The sequence below is a fragment of the Lepisosteus platostomus genome, chromosome 5 (genome assembly GCF_059453375.1).
Source record: "Lepisosteus platostomus isolate fLepPlt1 chromosome 5, fLepPlt1.hap1, whole genome shotgun sequence".
NCBI classification, from domain to species: domain Eukaryota; kingdom Metazoa; phylum Chordata; class Actinopteri; order Semionotiformes; family Lepisosteidae; genus Lepisosteus; species Lepisosteus platostomus.
Window position 1 is genome coordinate 4,878,025 of NC_142615.1, and position 18,813 is coordinate 4,896,837.

Genomic DNA, 18,813 nt, shown 5'->3' on the forward strand with positions numbered 1-18,813 from the left:
TGTCAGCTTTGAAAACAAAAAACGGAATTAGCCATTCTTTACTTATACTTAGGAACCAAAAACGATGGAATAAACTAGGACCCCATCCACCCCTGAGCTAACATTTTGAGAACTTTTCAACAGGAGCTGTCCTCTTTTTAAGTTTTGTTGTTTTAAGTTCACCTTGGTTTCATTTGAAAATCGCTCAAGGTACTATCGCACTTTTCAAATACCTGAAAAGAAACGTCAGAGCTGATGAGCATTAAGCGCTGCTCTGCATGCAGCATGTCCTAATGTCCACCCCACTCCTTATAGCTGAGTTTTATGAACATGTAAAACATAAAGCACGATGACATGAAACCCTCTTACCTATTTTATCTTGGGGCATCGTCACTTTGGGGATCACTGAAAGAGCAAAACATACATAACGTTGCTGTGTGGTGAGGAAAAAAAAACAGCTATAAACATAGCTATGCCAGCAGCCATGTCACCCTGCAACTCACAGCTGGTAGCCCCACTGAAGCTCAGCAGGTGTGAGCCTGGTCAGTACCTGGATGTCACAAAAGTGGTCACAGTCGATGATCTGACCACAGACACAGCTGACCAATGTGGTACGCTGTACTTAATATGCAATGTTTAGAAAATGTTAAACTAACTTTTGGGATGAAGACGCCCCCATCCAACTCATGTCGTGATTTTAAGAGATCCATTACTCTGTGTTTGTTTGTTTTTTCCTATCTTTGAATATCAAACTGTTTTCTCAAAATTATTTATTGTAGCTCAGAAATATATATTTTTTCCCTCCAGAAAATAATTACCTCGCACCCCTTTAGATTAATTGTATCAGACTTTGGCCATGCTGCCAGTTTTATAGAAAAATGAGCTTTAATGTTGGTTGAAGTCTTTAAGCTTCATAATTTACACGTGAACACTTATTGTATCTTACCATGTAGTTATTAGAAGACGCGTAAGTTAGTGGTGTCATCATAGTCTGCAGCTACCTTAATAAACAAATATCTGACTCTGTATTTATCCTACACTAACTCTTTTCAGTTTCTCTCAAGGATTCTTTAGACTAGTTCCACCCTTCAATATTCCCACACTGGAATCTCTTCTTGAAGGTGGAGACCAGTGTCAGATTTGAAAACAAAAAATGGAATTAGCCATTCTTAACTTATACTTAGGAACCAAAAACGATGGAATAAACTAGGACCCCATCCACCCCTGAGCTAACATTTTGAGAACGTTTCAACAGGAGCTCTCCTCTTTTTAAGTTTTGTTGTTTTAAGTTCACCTTGGTTTCATTTGAAAATCGCTCAAGGTACTATCGCACTTTTCAAATACCTGAAAAGAAATGTCAGAGCTGATGAGCATTAAGCGCTGCTCTGCATGCAGCGTGTCCTAATGTCCACCCCACTCATTATAGCTGAGTTTTATGAACATGTAAAACATAAGGCATGATGACATGAAACCTCTCTTACCTATTTCATCTTGGGGCTTCGTCACTTTGGTGATCACTGAAAGAGCAAAACATACATAATGTTGCTGTGTGGTGAGGAAAAAAAACAGCTATAAACACAGCTATGCCAGCAGCCATGTCACCCTGCAACTCACAGCTGGCAGCCCCACTGAAGCTCAGCAGGTGTGAGCCTGGTCAGTACCTGGATGTCACGAAAGTGGTCACAGTCAATGATCTGACCACAGACACAGCTGACCAATGTGGTACGCTGTACTTCATATGCAATGTTTAGAAAATGTTAAACTAACTTTTGGGATGAAGACGCCCCAATCCAACTCATGTCGTGATTTTAACAGATCCATTGCTCTGTGTTTGTTTTTTTTTCCTATCTTTCAATATCAAACTGTTTTTCTCAAAATTACTTATTGTAGCTGAGAAATATATATTTTTTCCCTCCAGAAAAAAATTACCTCGCACCCCTTTAGATTAATTGTATCAGACTTTGGCCATGCTGCCAGTTTTAAAGAAAAATTAGCTTTAATGTTGCTTGAAGTCTTTAAGCTTCATAATTTACACGTGAACACTTATTGTATCTTACCATGTAGTTATTAGAAGACACGTAAGATAGTGGTGTCATCATAATCTGCAGCTACCTTAATAAACAAATATCTGACTATGTATTAATCTTACACTAACTCTTTTCAGTTTCTCTCAAGGATTCTTTAGACTAGTTCCACCCTTCAATAATACCACACTGGAATCTCTTCTTGAAGATGGAGACCAGTGTCAGCTTTGAAAACAAAAAACGGAATTAGCCATTCTTTACTTATACTTAGGAACCAAAAACGATGGAATAAACTAGGACCCCATCCACCCCTGAGCTAACATTTTGAGAACTTTTCAACAGGAGCTGTCCTCTTTTTTAGTTTTATTGTTTTAAGTTCACCTTGGTTTCATTTGAAAATCGCTCAAGGTACTATCGCACTTTTCAAATACCTGAAAAGAAACGTCAGAGCTGATGAGCATTAAGCGCTGCTCTGCATGCAGCATGTCCTAATGTCCACCCCACTCCTTATAGCTGAGTTTTATGAACATGTAAAACATAAGGCACGATGACATGAAACCCTCTTACCTATTTTATCTTGGGGCTTCGTCACTTTGGTGATCACTGAAAGAGCAAAACATACATAACGCTGCTGTGTGGTGAGGAAAAAAAAACAGCTATAAACACAGCTATGCCAGCAGCCATGTCACCCTGCAACTCACAGCTGGCAGCCCCACTGAAGCTCAGCAGGTGTGAGCCTGGTCAGTACCTGGATGTCACAAAAGTGGTCACAGTCAATGATCTGACCACAGACACAGCTGACCAATGTGGTACGCTGTACTTCATATGCAATGTTTAGAAAATGTTAAACTAACTTTTGGGATGAAGACGCCCCAATCCAACTCATGTCGTGATTTTAACAGATCCATTGCTCTGTGTTTGTTTTTTTTCCCTATCTTTCAATATCAAACGGTTTTTCTCAAAATTACTTATTGTAGCTCAGAAATATATATGTTTTCCCTCCAGAAAATAATTACCTCGCACCCCTTTAGATTAATTGTATCAGACTTTGGCCATGCTGCCAGTTTTAAAGAAAAATGAGCTTTAATGTTGCTTGAAGTCTTTAAGCTTCATAATTTACACGTGAACACTTACTGTATTGTATCTTACCATGTAGTTATTAGAAGACACGTAAGATAGTGGTGTCATCATAGTCTGCGGCTACCTTAATAAACAAATATCTGACTATGTATTAATCTTACACTAACTCTTTTCAGTTTCTCTTAAGGATTCTTTAGACTAATTCAACCCTTCAATATTCCCACACTGGAATCTCTTCTTGAAGATGGAGACCAGTGTCAGCTTTGAAAACAAAAAACGGAATTAGCCATTCTTTACTTATACTTAGGAACCAATAATGATGGGATAAACTCGGACCCCATCCACCCCTAAGCTAATATTTTGAAAACTTTTCAACAACAGCTCTCCTCTTTTTATGTTTTGTTGTTTTAGGTTCACCTTGGTTTCATTTGAAAATCGCTCAAGGTACTATCGCACTTTTCAAATACCTGAAAAGAAAAAACGGATATAAACACAGCTTTACATTATACTGTAAAAAGGCGCCGTCCTTCGGATGAGACGTAAAACCGAGGTCCTGACTCTTTGTGGTTATTAAAAATCCCAGGGTGTTTCTCGAAAAGAGTAGGGGTGTAACCCTGGCGTCCAGGCCAAATTTGGCCCTTACCAATCATGGCCTCCTAATAACCCCCCTCTCTGAACTGGCTTCATCACTCTGCTCTCCTCCCCACTGAGAGCTGATGTGTGGGGAGCGTTCTGGTGCACTATGGCTGCCGTCACATCATCTATGTGGATTCTGCACACTGGTGGCAGTAGTGGGATTCCCCATGACCTGTAAAGCGCTTGGAGTGGAGTGTCCAGAAAAGCGCTATATAAAAGTGTAAGCAATTATTAATTATTATTATTCTAAAAAGGTAGGAGGGGATGCGATCGGAGAAGCAAGCCTTTGAAAGTAAAAGAAAGATCCCTCCCTGTTTGAAAGCTGGAGATGTCAAAGATAACACCCTGTCAGAGTCTGGGAGAACTCTTCAGAGCTGGGCGTAATCTATTTTTTTTAGATTGTAAGATTGAACGATTTACTAGAAACCCACAGATCCAATGATAGGAGAAAGGAAGTATGTGGTACGTATGTAATTACAGCCGAAGCATCAGAGACACAACCGGCACAAGTAACAGACTGCACGTCAGTGTTTAGGGAAAGATGACAACCTGGCTTTAGTAAGTTGATGATATACAGCATGGAGGCAAGGAGTGATCTGCCATTCAAATTAAACAAATTGTGCTGAAACGTGAAACATTCCTGGATCAGATTAAAAGGTTATTTGGGAGTTAAGGGAAATTTCAGTTCTGTAGTCTGACTGATATTTCTACTATCAAATAATTTCATCCGACACCCATTTAAATATCTGATACAGTTTCTATTGACAATGTCTTCTTTCACTTCACTTTAAGTCCAATTAACCTGGCCAGTCCTTGAAAATAAACTCCATCGTGTTGTAAAGCATGCCCTGGAGCAACAGCAACGTACTGTAAAATAGTCCATGACTTTACTGCTGCTCTCCTCAAACAATACAGCGTCTCTCGGCAGACATCTGGTCTCCAGAATCTCCTCTTTCAGACCGTTTTGAAGATTCAGCCCCGGGGGTCGATGTGCTATAACGAATCACAGTTCTAATGAGCAGCCAATAATTCTGCACTGCACTGTAAACGTTGTGGATGTGCTGGAGTCGAGTGTCTTTCTCCAGCCTATGTCCCCTCCTCTTGGCTTTATAAAAGATAATGACCAGAAGACAGATGAAACTCTTACCTTCTTGTCCACTGCTATTATAGTAGTGAAGGTTACACCCTAAAAGAAAAAAGAAACAAGTGTTAGCATTGCTGCCTTGTAGCGCTGGGGCCCAATGTTCCGTTAGGGGTGGTATCTGTGTGGAGTTTTTCAGTTCTTTCCATTTTCAGTCGGGTTTCGTCCTGTAGTCCGTTGTGCCAAACAAAGGGCATCAGCCGAGAGCTTCCGTGTTGAAAATCGTCTATTTCACATGCATACGGGAGCCTTGCTCTTGTGCGCAAGACTCCAAAGACTACGCTGACAGTCGTCTTTATTCACTGAAGCAAAAACCGCATAAGATGCACTCCCACATGAATCCCTGCTATACAGATGCAGCCATTCAAATTGCGCGGTACAGACACGTACCGGAGGTAATTGGCTGCGGCATCGCGCATCATGACGCAAGATGACGCGGGGTACCGCGGTACCTGATTGGTTGACCGACAGGGGCACTCGTGGTCCGTTGGTCTGTCGTAGAAAGATTTACTGTACAGTACAGTAAACGTCTTTACTGTGCCCGTTGTAGATATTGAATTTTACCACTGAAGGGAAATCTTAGTAGGTGAGCATAAAAAGAATAGGAGCATACTGCAACGCGTGTGAAGGCCATAAACGATATTAATTTTGGAACATAAACATACAGTACTGTATATGGCTGGTCTTGGTACTTTAAAGTAAAAAATACACACCAGTATTCCATTTCTCCCTAAACATTTTAAGCATCGAAGTCTTTAACTAAAGAGATACCGGAGTCAACAAGCATACTTTTAGAATTTGATTAATAGGGAATATAATATGGAATCGCGTATCTAAAGAATTTAATAACGTTATGATTATATTCGTGTACTGCGACAGGGCTGTGTAGGGCTGTTTCGCCTCCCTCTTCATGCGACTTCCCCTGTAGCCTACTGGTCTACGTGCCTGACTAACAACTCACAGGTTGTGTTCAAAGCCAGCTGGTGCTGGACTTTTCTTTTAACAAACATTTCTTCGAAAAAATAGAATAGCGATATTATGGACAATCAATTGACTTTTATATTTCAAAATATCACAACATGATCGATTCTAAGTCATTTTTGATAATGAATAGTCACCTTCTTCCCTTCCGACAACGGTCCCTGCTTCTGCTTCCTGCTTCTATTGTGTGTGTGTGTGTGCAATAGAGTGAATTTTTATAGAGAAATGGAGGCTGGACAGCATGCATTACAATATAAACATTTATATTGATTTAAATCGTGTTCTGATTTAAATCACAAACGCGTGTTTAATTATATGTGTTTTTTAATCATAATCAGGCTAATGCAACATAAATTGATACAGTATCTTTGTCTTCTAAGTATCTTAATAAACTTTCAGCATAGCTTTCTACCCGTGAAGATTTATATTTCTTGGAATTTTGGGATCAAACGTGGAAGGATTAGATTGTAATCGTTTTTATTTGTCAAATACCTGATTGTATTTCTGAATGTTATGTTACACCTACAGTAGTTCACTGCTTTAAATACATCGAATTAAGAAAGTTGTGTAGCACTTTAGATCTTTTTTTCTGAACCAGGGAAAATCTGATCATGTTTCTCTATAACAATAATAATAAACTTTATTTTACATATCACCTTTAAAAGTGGCATCTCAAAGCAATACAGTAGATCGAAAAACAGTTAAAAGGGACCAAAGTAAATACCAGACAAACGCAAACGCGTTTTTAATAAAATGCTTTTATTCATTCAGCAGAGAGTGAGAGGGACATCCAGTAGAGAGAGAGACACACTGGTTTCCATTGACAAAATTGTTTTTTTTCCAATTCCTCTTGTCTAACAGGAATGTTTTGTTTGTGGACAGGCTGTTAGACTAGAGGAAAAGAGCGCCTCCTTCTACGAAGCATTTCGTTGATCCGATCGCGAATTATTTTCCAGTCGCACGAAGTAAGGGTAAACTTACACCATACCGATGAGATAATGCCAGGGAAAGACACCATTTCCTTTTTCTGATCACTCGTTTTCTGGATACACATCTCACCTGTCCTGTTCTTTGTTTTCCTGGTTTGCTGATTATGCCTGCTGCGGTCCACTCCTACCCTCACACCTAAAGAATACTATTTCAAATTTCTTGGCGCAGTTCATTAACCCTTGTATGTGCTGTCCGCGCTCAAAATGCAATTTAAAAAGTCAAAATCCATGCCTAAAATGCAATTTAGAGCTTTCTGGCAAGAGGAGACACCCAAATCAATGTAACATGCCACAGTTTGTGCATGAACAGGGTTATACTGCCTATTCCCTTCGATACCCGATTAAAAAAAAAAAAAAAAATGTTTTGAATCCCCGGCGGAACCGGGCATCCATATGAATCAAGTAACAGGTTTATTCCATGCTGAAAAAAAGAAGAAAGAAAACACATTCCATAAGAATTGACTGAGCTCCGCTCTGTACCACGTAATGATCCCCCCGGAGTCTCTGCCCCGGTTTATTTGGGTTTTTAGACAGAGGGTAAAAAACTCTCTCTGGCTTGACCTCCATGGGTATGTTTTTTTTTGTTAACAAGGTTCGCCAGCTAATGTGAATCAAAACCTGTCTTTCTAGCTTTTAAAGTCGTGCGATGTGTAAACCACAATTCAAATAGAGAAAAAAGACCTGACTGACAAGCCGATACATACTCTTAGAGTTTGATTAATAGGGAATATAATACAAAAAATATAGTACTAAAAAATGGTACTACCACTTTTAAAGGTGATATGTAAAATAAAGTTTTTTATTATTGTTCTAGAGAAACATGATCAGATTTTCCCTGGTTCAGAAAAAAAGATCTAAAGTGCTACACAACTTTCTTAATTCGATGTATTTAAAGCAGTGAACTACTGTAGGTGTAACATAACATTCAGAAATATAATTGAGAATAGTTTTGTGGTGTTTGTTTAGATGAAACGTTCCTAAAACGTTTAACGTAACAAAATTAAAGACTATTAAAATCTGTAATCTTTCCACTTGTTCTGTAAGTCATCGGAAAGTTTCTGCTTTGTGTAAGGATGGTATCAAAAAGCAATCTTAAGTGGTGAGAAAGCTGTGCTCAATGTATTTAAGGGACTTAAAAGTAAAAGGAGATGCTTCATATTGCTTGACTAATTTTAAAAACTAAGTTATAAATGCAGACGCTCCCTCGGTGCCGCGCCGGGTGTAAATATCAAAATATACATACCCAACACTGATTGTACCCATCTGTCATGTAAATAAAACACCTTGAATTGAATTGAGGGAGAGAGGGAGGAGGGGGAGAGAGATAACCAGGACTCAAGGCAAATAAGATACACTCCACAGGCATTCACAACAGCAACATATGAAACGTTTGCACGTATAGTTAAGTTATTACTTGGTTTTCAAAGTGCAATGAAATACAATATTGTTGTTGTTGCCGTTCTTGTTGTTTTTATCCTGTAAAGCGTTTTGAGAAGCCACCTTTAAAGGCGATATATACTGTAAAAGCGCTGATTCTTATGGAATGTGTTCCGCCGGGGATTCAATTTTTTTTTTAATCGCGTATCTAAGGAAATCTCAGTATATTTTTGTTCATGAACAAACAGTGGCATGTTACATTATTAATAGTTTTTTTTGTTAACAAGGCTCGCCAGCTAATGTGAATCGAAACCTGTCTTTCTAGCTTTTAAAGCCGTGCGATGTGTTTCAAATGTCAACTCGACTCGATTGGAAGACAATGAACGTATTTTAGTCCTAAATGAATTAATAGCAAACATGGTTTACATAAAATACATTTTTCCAAGAAAGTTTATAATAATATGATCTATAGTTGAAATCTGAGCCTAAATATAAAGGAAAAGCATTTTCAGAGAGCAATCATGCTGTGTTTATGTAGAAAAAGCGATTAGGTTTATGAGCAATCTAATTACCTATTCGCTTAAAACGCTATATAAAATAAAGTTTATTTAGAGATGAATGATCAGTGTCGCAGTTTAAATAATTTTCGTAGGAGGGCTTGGAGAGATTCCAAGTGCATTTTTGCAATTTATGTTGCATTGTCCAATGTGCTGTTGTAATACAGTTTAGAATACAGTTAGTCTAAGCTTTATCAGCTTTATTTATGGTTTGCAATTTAGAAAGTCAAAAACCGCACTCAGAATGCAATTTAGAGCTTTCTGGCAAGAGGAGACACCCAAATTATAATGTAACATGCCACTGTTTGTGCATGAACAAACGTTTCATTTTTTCAAAGAAATGTTTGTTAAAAAATAAAGTCATAGTTCCATGGGATTCAATCACAGACCATGTGACATGGGAGTCAGGAAACTAACACAGCTCCACCAGATTTGATAACGCTATAAAACGCTATAAAATAATGTGACTAGGCACAGAACAAGTTTATAGCACAGTACAATAATAAATGCTGACCATGACTTTAGAAGCATAAATTGCCTTATACTCAATTTAAACACAAGCTGTCTTTAGCCCTCTAAGCTGGTTCATACAGAAATGTAGAGATCCAGGCTCAGAACACACAGGTTCATTAGCGAATACATATGCAGGACAACTAGAGAAGACGTTTTACAGAGGATGGATTTTTAGAAACATCCCATCAGTGACATCACTGAAGTCAACTCCTAGGTACTGTAACTGTCGTGTGGATAGTTTCACAAGAATCAGACAAAGGTTTAAGCATCGCTTGTTCTAGATAAAACTGCAAAAAAAACAACAACCCATAATGTACTTCTTTGCGGCTATGTTTGCCCAAATCATATATTCACAACGTGAAATCTAGAAAATAATATTACGTAACCAAAATCCGCAATATGGAAACAGAACCTGTGTAATTGTTGATAGATGATGTACTCGTAACATTTTTTCAAGACGAAGTACAACATTTAAAAAATGACTTGTATGTACTTGATATCTCTAATCAATCCACGGCGACATTGTTAAAAGCAGAGTCCCAGCACAAAACGAAACTAAAACGCCCTGGGCATACCGTTTCACGCTTCTTATTAGTTGCTCAAAAGTAATTTGACCGTATGAAATGCATAATATAAACCTAGAAACATATACGTGAGCAGTATTTACGTAGTATCAGTGTCAAGACATACCTCTCAAATACTGTAAATCAAGTTAAAAATATCTTAAGACCGATTCTGGTCATAATGAAACCATGTTTCGTGTATGTTTTCTTTAAAGTACCGAGACCAGCAATATACTGTATGTTTATGTTCCAAAATTAATATCGTTTATGGCCTTCACACGCGTTGCAGTATGCTCCTATTCTTTTAATGCTCAGCTACTAAGATTTCCCTTCAGTTGTAAAATTAGATATGAATATTCAATTCTTAAACGGGCACAGTTAAGACATTAAATATACATATACATACTGTATACAGTACAGTTTTCATACGGTAATATGTTTATGTTCCTAAATCAATCTCTTTTATGAGCATGTGAAAGGCATGGTGAATCGATTCTCAAAAATTACTGTACTTTGCATGATTGGAAACAAATGCGTGATTGCGAAATGCTGTGGTGTTACTTTTACAAAGACGGTCAATAAAAAAAAGAATGTGGACCAGGGCAATACTTTGAGTTTACAGCTTGTCCAAGGTCATTCATTATTAATACTATTAGTAATATCTTCGTTAAAGACTGATGGCCACAGCTCAAACATGAGAGGTTGAGCTTTATTAGCTCCACCTTGCGGAAATTCCGTATACTATTATTTTGCTTGTCGTATTATAGGAGAATTTACGGTAACTCGCGGTATTTACCGGTTACTCGCGGTAGACTGCGTACAGCATACCGGAAAATAATGCGTTATCCTCTGCGCATTTTGAATGGCAGCATCTGTATATGATCATTCTAGAAAGCTAAGCGGTAAGGTTTTAAGGATCTGCGCCTGTGGCTGGAAGGTTGCCGGTTCAAATCCCGCGGCCGGCAGAGGAATCCTACTCCGTTGGGGCCCCCCCTGAGCGAGGCCCCGAACCCCAGCTGCTCCAGGGGTGCTGTAGAAATGGCCGACCCTGCGCCCTGACCCCCCAGCTTCTCTCTCTCCCTGTCTGTGTGTCTCCTGGAGAGCCAGCTGGGGTCTGCGACAGGACCAATTCCTCATGCAAGAAGTGGTATAGGGAGAATAAAGTGGTCCGATCTTAAAGAGCTTAAAGAAGAATGTAACCGAAAGACAATTTAATGGAAAACTTGCATTCGTAGAGGTTGCTGTCTGTAGATCTCCTGCGAGGTCCGGTACCGGTTCCTGAAAGACAACAGAATTAGGTGGATTCGGTCTTTCTGCACATATTATAAAAGGTTTTTTTTAATAATAAATCAGGATCCTTCGTTCCTGTAAGGCTCCCTGTGTGTAAAACGTAGCTGCGTCGATGCAAAAGCCACCAGTCGAATGTTATCGCATTTGGATTTTTTTTAAAGAGCACTTGTTAGATATGGGGGGAGAGCCGAGTTTGTTTTATGGTTGGGGGTTTAGAAAAAGGAAATGCAGAGCCTGAAGCAACAAGCTACCAACTACTATCCTGGGCTGCTGCTGCAGCTGGGAGATAAGCGATCATTTGCTCACAGATGTCGGAGGAGATTCTGGTGAGATCATAGCTGTGTTTCACCTCCTGAGAGTGGTGCTCAGTCACCAGTACATTCTGCTGGGGGGGGGGGGGGGCGGGGGCTGGCACCCACCCAACTGGACAAGGGGACGCACTTCCTACTGTGGGTGCTGCTGTCCCTCGCAGAACAAGGCCTGTGGGAGTCGAGGAACACTCTCACCCAGCACAACGTGGAGTGGGGAGCGAGGGAGCTGGAGGAGAGGATACTGGTGGACCTCAGAGGGAGGATGAAGCACGATGTTGCGAAATGGGCCTTCTCTACGGTGAGAGAGCGCTGGAAAGGACTTTTGGGCCCCGTACAGGGACTAATAGCCAGCAGCCAGATCACCCTGCAACTCACAACTGGCAGCCCCCCCCCCCACTGGAGCTCAGCAGGTGTGAGCCTGGTCAGTACCTGGATGGGGAGACCTCCTGGGAAAAACTAAGGTTGCTGCTGGGAGAGGTGTGAGTGGGGCCAGCAGGGGGCGCTCACCCTGCGGTCTGTGTGGGTCCTGATGCCCCAGTATAGTGACGGGGGACACTGGACTGTAAGAAGGCGCCGTCCTTCGGATGAGACGTCAAACCGAGGTCCTGACTCTCTGTGCTCATTAAAAATCCCAGGGCGTTTCTCGAAAAGAGTAGGGGTGTTACCCCGGCGTCCTGGCCAAATTTCCCATTGGCCCTTACCAATCATGGCCTCCTAATAACCCCCTCTCTGAACTGGCTTCATCCCTCTGCTCTCCTCCCCACTGAGAGCTGCTGTGTGCTGAGCGGACTGGCGCACTATGGCTGCCGTCACATCATCCAGGTGGGGCTGCACATTGGTGGTGGTAGTGGGATTCCCCATTACCTGTAAAAGTGCTTTGAGTGGAGTGTCCAGAAAAGTGCTATATAAGTGTAAGCAATTATTATTATTATTATTATTAATGGACAAAAGCAAGTGATAGAGCTTGGAAGGAATCTTTAAGTGCAAAAAATCTGGCCCCGTCGTCCACTTGCACAGATTGATAATAGACAATCGCCGCCGTTCAGAAAGTTTTTTTATTGTGTGCAAAACTTACTAATTTGCAAGAAGGTTTTCCTTTTTTTTTAGATGTAGTAACGGAAATAAAGTATATTTTGCAACAAAAAAAAATCCGCGTTTCACTGTGCTATTTTATTGATCATACCTTTTGGGTGATTTTAGCAATGCGTATATCAAAACGAAATCACAATTATTTTTTTAAAACTCTAGCAATAACTAAATTGGTGGTTCGGCGCTGGAGAGAAAGATATTAAAATGAAATTCAGGATATTTCCCCACACGCACACACACACCTCACAAGAGATCTTGAGAAATGCCACTAGAAACGTTGCATCTTCATTCTTAAAAGGTGTTTTTGTTTTTATTTTGCTAGGCATATCCACGGCGAACGAATCCCCTTTCGCATCGAGATGCTTTTACCCCCCCGAGTCCTCACTGCAAACCCAAGCTAAACTCTTCGCTCAAAAGGTACAAACAGTGGCACAGCTTGGATTTGAACCCATGACCCCCTGGTTCCTAAACGACCCAAAACGGTGCCGAGCCGCCTTTCCTGTCGCCATAACCCCCGATCGCATCTTCAGGTAGGAAATAAACGACCTCCTCCTGCCCCCGTCACTACTGAATGCGTCTTCAAGTAGAAGATCTCCGACCTGCGGCTGTTCGACAGCTGTGGGACTTACCAGCTGAGGAGAGCAGGAGCAGGGCAGCCAGGGAGAGGACAGACAGGATCTTCTCCATCCTTCAACGGGATTGACCGGCCTCTCTCAGAGCAGAGCGAGATCCCAGACAAACAGAGTCCACAGGACTGGCCACCACCCTGGAGCAGAGTCACAGAGCAGCAGAGGAGATCTACAGCGCTTATAGAGAACAGGAACAGGTCTTCAGCTCCTCCTGTGGCACCTCCTTCCATCTGTAGATGATACTCATCAGGGGAAATGATGGTGTTTCACCCTTATCTTGATTGACGCATGTGTAACTAAAGATAATTTGTCCAATCTCCACCCATCGTCACAAACATTCATTTTCGCATTCTTGCGCTTACGATATGGGGACACTCGGGTGGCGCTGAAGTTTTTGAGGGCCTCGTGGCTCCTGGGAGTTGAATCCCAGGAGGGGGCACCTTCTGTGTGGAGTTTACATGGTCTCCATCAGGGTGTCCAGGAAGGCTGGGAGGAAATAGGAGCACCTCAGCGACTTTTCCAGCTCCTACCTGCCTGTGAAAAACACAGACGGGGGGGTGGGGGGTCACAGGCACACAAGAGCCCCTCGTCTTCCTCTCCATGGGGCAACTCTTCGGGGAAAAAAAGACAAAGAAATCACAAACGCAAGAACAGGTCTTCAGTTCCTCCTTCCATCCATAGATGTCATTTCTGTCATCCAGGGAACTGAAAGTCTGAAAGCACCATCTAATTCATTTCTTACTGCTTCGCTGGCAAAGCGCTGCAAGTTCTGGCTCTGTTCCTGCAGGCGAGTAATCCAGTCCATTCCCCACAAATCTCCTTGTTCCATTTCCTTTTGACATGAGAAGCGTGCTCCTCTCCCTCTTAAAGGGCATCAGGTCAAGACGTTCCTTGACCAGTCTACACCCAGTTGCCCAAAACTCAAAAAGGATTTTGGATTGCTCATTGTCTTGAGACGAATGTATCCCTAAGTTGTTCTGAATATATTTCCTTTCCATCCCTCATCAGCTTTTTCTATACACTTTCCAAAACTTTGAGCTGCACTCTTTTTCAAATGATTTTACAAATCTCTTTAGTCATCCAGTTCAGCGTTGTGGGAGAGTCAGAATCTTAAAGGAAGATCACTTTACTGGCCCTATACAATTTCTTGCATGAGGAATGCGTCTTTTCACAGACCCCAGCTGGCTCTCCAGGAGACACACAGACAGGGGAGGGAGAAGCTGGGGGTCAGAGCGCAGGGTCAGCCATTTATACGGCGCCCCTGGAGCAGCTGGGGTGAAGGGCCTCGCTCAGGGGCCCCAACAGAGTAGGATTCCTCTGACGGTCTCGGGATTTGAACCGGCAAACCCTTCCCACCCACAGGTGATCCACACCGCTCTACCTTACCTGCTTGACGGAAACGCCTACTGGCCAGTGAGAGCTGGTGTGTGGGGAGCGTTCTGGCGCACTACGGCTGCCGTCGCATCATCCAGGTGGGGGCCGCACACTGGTGATGGTGGAGGAGAGTCCCCTTTACCTTTAGAGTGGAGTGTCCAGAGTGGAAGGAAGTAAGGAAAATCGGAGAGGATAGCACGGTCTACCTTACCTGCTTGCTGGAGACACCTGCTGGCCAGTTGTAGTACTGCAGCATTTAACCCCCCCTGCTGTGAAACATACAGATGCAGCCATTCAAAATGCGCGGTAAAAACCCGCGGTACGGTAACCTACCCACAAGCCACCGCGGGGCACCGGAGCATACCGCAGGGCAAGTGATTGGCTGGCCAAAATGACCGACAGGGGCACTCGTGGTGCATTGGTTGGTAGTGCAAAGATTTAATCATTTAATGTCTTTACTGTGCACATTTTAATCCGCTTAGTTTTGAATATTTATATGGATTTTACCACTAAAGGGAAATTTTAGTAGCTGAACATAAAAAGAAGAGGAGCATCTGAAGGTAATAAACGATATTAATTTAAAACATTACTGTATGTATGTAAACTGTACTGTGTATGGCTGGTCTTGGTAGTTTAAAGAAAAAATACACACCAGTCTTCCATTTCTCCCTAAACATTTTAAGCATGAAAGTTTTATGAAACGGTACCCAAATATGCGATTGCTGTATAGAATGAATTTTAATTAAAAAAAAATATTTAACACGAACATTAAGCTGTTTACATCTTCCGCCTGAGAACAGTCACCCGTTGCTACCCAACGCAGAATGGTGATTGGCTGACACCATCTAACACCCCTCTGATTGGAGAAAAAAGACGTGCTGGTTTGCTATACCAGGAAGAGGATTTCTTTCAATTCTAAACGTGTATTTTAAAAGTTTAAGAAGTAAAAACCTTACAGCGTACACAGATTTCTAAACTGATCAGGATCGTTATCTTTGTCTTATGCATAATAATGTTCACCGCTCTGTCCAGCAAATTAATAATAAACTTTATTTTATATAGCTTTTTAAACGAATAAGTAATTAGATTGCTCATAAACCTAATCACTTGCTTTTTCTTTTTATTTAGGCTCAGATTTCAACTATAGATCGTATTATTAATAACCATAATAACAACCAACCAACAAAAACAACCATATAAACATAATACCAACCAAAAACATAGATAACAACCACAATACAAAATCAAATAATCAAACCATTTTACACTCGCAAGTCCTCCAATTATCATAATCCCGCCCCTTATGCAAAACCAAACCTTCCTCCCATCCCAGTTTATCCTGTTTATCATAAACAAAATCCACCTCAATTTTCAACATAAAGCATTACACAAAATCAATACCTCAACACTCCATACTCAACAACGATAATTCACAAACAGCCAGAACATGTAACTACACATTCCCAAACATACCTACTTTCCATAGCCCCGCCCCTTATGCAAAACCAACATCCCTCCCCTGTTCTCTCTCTCCCCTGGCGGTTGTAATTGTTTTTATTTTCAAATAAATTTTAGCAAAGTCATGTATTTTAAAAATCTTAAGATTTTTCTATATATGTCTTTATTTAGTGGTTTCATTAGTGACAAAGGCTAAACTTTCTTGGAAAAATGTCTTTTATGTAAACTATGTTTGCTATTAATTCATTCAGGGCTAAAATATGTTCATTGTCTTCTAATGAAAGAAGGGTTCCTTTCGCCGTAGTCGGGAGCCTAGCCTTTAACTAGTAAGTACTGTATTTACTGGGTTTTTGAGGGGGGGGGGGGGGTGTCTTTCGCTGGAAATCTCGCCTCCTACTTTGAAAATACCCGTGAAACCGGTTCAATTCGTCACAGCCAGCACTCCTGCAGAGAGGGGGGTTGTACTTGCAGTGTATACAGTACACGCGTTATGCTCTTCGTTAATGTCTGTGAAGTTTTATTTAATCTTTGAGCCATACTGATTCTTCTGGAAGCCAGTTTCCGCCAGGGAGTAAAAAAAAAAAACACACTATGGTATTCTCTCCAATGCAGTGCAGTTAAAAACATACCTCTGATGCTGCTCCTAAATGAATATCGTTTATGACCATCAGAAGCTTTATGCTCCTTTTCTTTTTTCCAGTGGATTGAACAGGGAGAGGCATTTCATGATGTACTTTTCACTGATGAAACAACAGTGGCTCTGGAACAGTTTTCAACCAAGTCGTTTTATAAAAAGGGGAGATATGTACACGTTACTGAAGCTAAAAGTTTAGCCTTTGTCGCTAATGTAAACACTAAATAAAGACATATAGAAATCCCTACGTTACAGACTGTATATGGCTGGTATTGGTAGTTTAAAGAAAAAATACACACCAGTATTCCACTTTCTCCCTAAACATTTTTAGGATCAGAGTCTTATATGTGGTTATTTCGAAAACGTTTGTACGTGCTCCTTCTTACCATGTTACTGTTTACCGTTACTGACCATATTAAGTTTAAGTGCCTGTGGGCACTTTTCCTGTCCGTGGGGGGTGGACCGTCTTTCATTAGAAGGTTAGTCTGTTCTACTCTGAGAATGTAGGGGGGGTTGGGAAGTGCCCGCGGTCATTTAATTAGTATTAAAATCTTAGTTATCTTTCTAGTTCACAGGTTTGCATGCATAATTTAATTTTGAAAGCCACTGAGACATCAGGTACTACTGTTGTATTTATGAAAAAGAAACAAAACAAAAAACATACTAACAACTGTGCCATCCTACTCCTTAGTTAATACATTTTATTATTTATAAACAGTTAACATTGTTAGCAAAATATTTTGAATTATATTTAACCCTATTTTTTCTTTAGTTTTGTATTTAACTTATTATATGATAGTCAGACTTAATGTATATTAATGTATATTTGAACAATGAAAATATATTTTTACAAGATTTTACATTAAGCACTTAAAATTAATATGGTTAATAATAGTAAACTGTAACATGCTGTTACAAGATCGGTTAACTGCGAAGAAAATCCTTTCAGAGAAAATGTTTCAGGTGTGAAGAACAAACCTGTTCCCACACACCCTGCCCCCACTACCATTAGAATATACACAAACATTTTAGCGTTTCATTCTGAGCAGAAGACCCTCACACCTGAAGAGTGCTGGCTGTGACGAATTAAACCGGTTTTACAGGTTTCAATCACAGATTGGGACTCAGTAAAGTAACACACAGCGCCACTGGATTTGATAATACTGTACCTAACCAAAATCCGCAATATGGAAACAGAACCTAATTGTTGATAGATGATGTACTCGTAACATTTTTTCAAGACGAACTACAACATTTAAAAAATGACTTGTATGTACTTGATATCTCTAATCAATCCACGGGTTCCAGCACAAAACGAAACTAAAACGCATACCGTTTAGCGCTTCTTATTAGTTGCTCAAAAGTAATTTGACCGTATGAAATGCATAATATAAACCTAGAAACATATACGTGAGCAGTACTTAAGCACTGTAGTATCGGTGTTAAGACATACCTCTCAAATACTGTAAATCAAGTTAAAAATATCTCAAGACCGATTCTGGTCGTAATGAAACCATGTTTCGTGTATGTTTTCTTTTTCATCTTGAAATAACTCATTTCTAAATACCTTTTTCACTGTTAACATCTTGTAGCAACTTTGCAACAAAATATACACTCTGACAGTTCATCCTGCTACCAACATTAAATAAAACAAATCTTAAGATTTCTATATTTATGTCTTTATTTAGTGGTTTCATTCGAAGCTTACAATGTTTAGGGAGAAATGGAATACTGGTGTGTATTTTTTTCTTTAAAGTACCGAGACCAGCCATATACTGTATGTTTATGTTAAGATTTCCCTTCAGTGGTAAAATTAGATATGAATATTCAATACTTAAACGGGCACAGTTAAGACATTAAATATACATATACATATTGTATACAGTACAGTTTGCATACGGTAATATGTTTATGTTACGCGATTAAAAAAATAAATAAAACTGAAAGGTCCAGCACCAGCTGGATTCGAACACACAACCTGCCAGTTGGTAGTCATGCACCTAGACCAGTAGGCTACAAGACAGCTCGCATAAGCAGGCAGGCGAAACAGCCCTGCCGCAGTACACGGATATAATCATATCGTTATTAAATTCTTGAGATACGCGATTCCATATTATATTCCCTTTAAATCAAATTCTAAAAGTATGCTTGTTGACTCCGGTATCACGTTAGTTAAAGACTTCGAAGC

General features: G+C 40.4%; 1 long non-coding RNA gene across 2 annotated transcripts; it reads right to left on the bottom strand.

Moving 5' to 3' along the window:
• Positions 1-1,434: 1,434 nt before the first annotated feature.
• LOC148662618 (uncharacterized) lies at positions 1,435-14,999 on the bottom strand. Of its 2 annotated transcripts, XR_015936863.1 has the most exons (5): positions 14,546-14,999; positions 13,160-13,770; positions 11,068-11,118; positions 4,867-4,905; positions 1,435-1,496 (listed from the first exon to the last, which is right to left on the bottom strand). It is a non-coding gene; the product is annotated as an uncharacterized LOC148662618 (long non-coding RNA). The 2 variants fall into 2 exon arrangements; XR_015936862.1 differs by having other exon boundaries at positions 13,160-14,994.
• Between the last annotated feature and the right edge of the window lie 3,814 nt (positions 15,000-18,813).